We start from the raw sequence: 4,203 nt of genomic DNA on the forward strand, positions 1-4,203 counted from the left end.
CCAGAGCATGATGATCCTACCACCACCACCACCAGCTGGTACAGTGTCCCTCTGTACATGGTGGTCATTGTGGCCAAACAACTCAATCTTTATCTCATCTGACCATATAGCTATCCTCCAGAAAGCTTTTTCTTTGTCCGTGTGGTCAGCTTCAAACTTTAGTTAAGCTTGAAGGTGTCAATTTTGGAGCAGGGGGTTATTTCTTGGATAGCAGCCTCTTGGTCCATGGTGATATAAAACTCACTGAACTGTAGACAGTGATCCATCAGCTTCCAGTTCATGGCAGGGCTGTGCCATGGTGGTTCCTGACCATCTGAACCAATTTCCTTTCAGCTGAGGGTAACAGTTTGGGTTTTCTTGAAACAAAGTGGCTTGGCAAAGTGACTACACCTCCCAGTAACTTATGGTAGATACAATTGTTTGAACTGATCTTGGGATCTGCAGTTGTTTAGAAATGGCTTTAAGAGATATTCCCGAGTTGTGTACATCTGCGATCCTCTTTCTCAGATCTGCACTGAGCTCCTTGGACTTTCCCATTTTACTGTGTGTTGGTCAATCCAATGATTGCTGTAAACAAACTCTTTTTATGAAGGCACAGAGAAGCTACCAGCTGTAGTCAATCATAATCACTAACATGAAGTTAAGATGCCTTGGCCTTAGCAAGATAAGAGACATTTTGGAAGTCTCAGCACCTCTGAATTAATAATCTAAGTGAGTGTATGTAAATTTTTTGACCCTGTACGTATAATTTTGACCCTGTGTTGATTTCAGAAAACCCAAAGAAAATTAAAACTTATGCATCAAATTCACAGTTTTTTTTCTATTAATATGTTGTACAATATGTTGTACAATCATTTCGCCACAGAAAATGAACAGTTCAGAGAAATCATTGAAAGCTCAATATTGGCATGACATTCATATCCAAAATGACATTCATGTCACTGTATGTGAACTTCTGACTCAAACTGTATATAGCCTGTACTTTTTGTTGTCCATCTTCGGAACACTGTAATTTTACATGGCAGATCCACGTTAGTAACATGCGCCATCATGTAATTACTTAGCCTAGTGTAAGTGCAGTTGGATTCTCTCAGCACTGCAGTTGTCTTTTCCTACATCCTTCACCTCTTTACTTGACCTCATAACATTTTTCATTGATGTCAAGGAAAAGAGGTTAAGAAAGGACATAAAAAGGACAATTGGGATGTAGCCCGAGGCTAAGGACGAGTTCAACACACCCCATGTCTGCCATATTGGATTTTCCACCATTTTGGGTTTCTTAAAAGGTTTTAAAAAGCTTCACAGGTCATAACTTTTGTTCAATTTTCAACAAATTTGCAACAGGTGATCTTCAGACCGAGCCTCACAAAAGTTATCATCTGGATTTTTGATTTTCGAAACTGTTTGTCCATTATAGCCAATTGAACTGAGGTCATATCTCTGCATATTGTCTAGTTACAATGTCTTGTGTCTGTTTGTATGTATGCATTATATTATGTTTGCACTTTTCATGTCGTCTCTTTTATTGTCGTTTTTTTTCATGTCACACCATGGTCCTGAAGACATGAAATTTCATCCCACTGTGTACCAGTGGCGGCTGGTAGTCTTTCAAACAGGGGAGGCTGGTCAGTTACGATATTTCCAGATTTTAAAAGAAAAAAGAAAAAACACATCAGTTTTGCCCATACTCTTGCCTCTGATCTGGCTGATTGTTGTCAGGGTCACAAACTGTGAAATAACAGGTTCTTTTGGCCCATTAGCCTACTGTCCAATATACATGATGGTGGTGTTGGGGGGGTATATTTTAACATTTTATATTTTAAAATTGTGGCATGTTGTTTAAAAATTGATCATTATTGAAAGCAGCTCTTTGTCAGGAACCTCAGTAGTAACAGCAGAGTGTTCTGGAATAGGCACAAGCACTGACCTTGGGGAGCCAAACATAGAGCTGGGTGCCACACATTTCATTCAATGACACTTTCCCTATATTTTACTTATTTTGACTGAGAAATGTTTTATTGACAATTTTGATAACCCTTCACTTTTAATCCAGGTCTGTAGTGTGAAATGTTCTCGGCTGTGTTTTTGTTTAAAAATGTTTTCCAAATTGTAGCTGTGTTTAATTCATATCCAGAAAAATATATATTCCAATATAATATACTCAGCATAAACATTTTAAGTAGATTCTATATTTTTGGTCCATCCATGACATATTACTAAAGTAGCCTATTTACTGTTGTTGATGTGGGTCACTTGCTGTTAGCCAATTCACTTTCTCGTACCAGGAGAACTGAAAGGAACGAGTATTATTCCCTACCTTTTTCACCAAGTCAATTTGAGGCGTTGGTCTACCCTGCTCTTTAATTTAAATTTTTTCCTCGAAAGGAAGACTGGCAAATGTCTTCGCCAAAATTAAATCAGCAATGCTTGGCATCCGTGCGCAGCTTTCTTGCTAGCTGACTAGCCCCCTCAAGTTCAAGTTCAGTCACTCAAATAAACAAAATTTCTGGAACTAAGATAGCAAACTTGACAACACTATATTTACACTTTATTTACAATGAAAATATATACAAACTAAAAAAGCTGGTAGAAACCGTATGTAATGAATGAAATCGAAATGTAAGCTGATCTCTTACAATACACCACAGCACTAGCGAATCCGCATGGGACTGAACTGAAATTCACCGCTGCCTGTCTATATTTGAAACGAGCTGTCAATCAAAGAAAATATCCAGCCGCTTTCACCAATCACCAGTCTCCTCGCGGAAAGCTTTGCCATGTCCCTCCCACTGTGAGGCTCGGAGTCCGTGGGCGGGCATTTTCGCAGTATTTGTCCAATAACCGTCTTGCATTTTGATATTGAAAAGCGCATAGCTCCCAAATGCCATTGAAGTCCACTGAGGCTGGGCTGCATCGCACTGTCACGAGGGGGAAAAACTCACGCACACATTAGGCGAACTGGGGAAAGTTATAACGGAATGATTTCGCACTGTAGTTGGGTTGAGCACATATATTTCTATGATTCTGGATCTGAAATAGCAATGTTATAAGGTCGGCTATACTGTAACATAAGCCTAGTGCAATTCATCCTACATGATATTCGTCATTTTTAGAGGAGGCTGAGCCTCCCTCGTTGTCTTAAGGCCAATTTATGCTGACAACGCAGTCCTCGCAGATGGTGTCGCAGATGGCGTCTGCGTAGCCCCCCCTTCGCAGACGCTCTGCACGCACCTCCCAAAAATTGTGACCGCCGCAGAAGCCTCGCAGACAGCGTCGCAGACAAGAGGGCTCTGATTGGTCCACTCTACATCCGCTGTACACGCACTTCCGCTTCCCTACTTTCCCGGTTTGGTTTGTTTTCACTACTGCCATTTTTAAAAACACGAGCGAAGATGGAGCAGCACGAAGATCGGTTGATCGAGGAAGTGAGGAAGTACATACATCTATACGACTCCAGTTCTAGTCATTATAAGTAACCGGAGGATAAACACTCCACTAACCACACCCACCAACTACTCCTAGCGATTTCGCGACTTCGCGCCCCCTTGCGTTGTGGCGGTGAATAACATCGCACACACCTATTACTCCCCACTCAACAATAAATTACAACTGTCTGCGAAAAGCTATCTGCGAAAGCCTTGTCGCAAGAGCATGCAGAGGCCCTTAGAGCAATCGCCCGTGCTGTGTACTATGTATGGCTGTGATGACAATAAGAAGAACTTGCAACTGTTTGCTGTATTGACAGACTCACTGCCCCTTCCTCAGAGCCTGAAAAAGAGTCATTCAACCACTGGGGGGTGCCAAAATAAGGAAAAACACATTTTGCCCAAGAGTTGTTGATGTGTTTGCTTTAGAAAAGTAATTCTTGTGTGTGGGTGTATCATGGGAGATCAAATGTTAGAGACAGAAGTGTTAATAAAAAATGGTGGCAAAGCCACCAAACAGGTAGTGAGGTCATAACTCAGCAATGCTTTCATATATCAAAACCAGATTTGGTATATGGACTTGGGACCCCATTCTGACAAAGCACAACAAATACTGCATCATTTGACAACTTGGGGGTGGTGGGAGCCACTGCAATAAGCAGAAATGCATTGTGCCTCATACCTGCTGATGTGTTAGCCTTTAAAATCTGATTAATGTCTCTGGTGATATAGTGGAGCTCCCAATGCTGAGACATAGCAATTTTTCATGTCAGCCTAA

Source organism: Neoarius graeffei, chromosome 16 (assembly GCF_027579695.1).
Source record: "Neoarius graeffei isolate fNeoGra1 chromosome 16, fNeoGra1.pri, whole genome shotgun sequence".
Classification (NCBI taxonomy): Eukaryota; Metazoa; Chordata; class Actinopteri; order Siluriformes; family Ariidae; genus Neoarius; species Neoarius graeffei.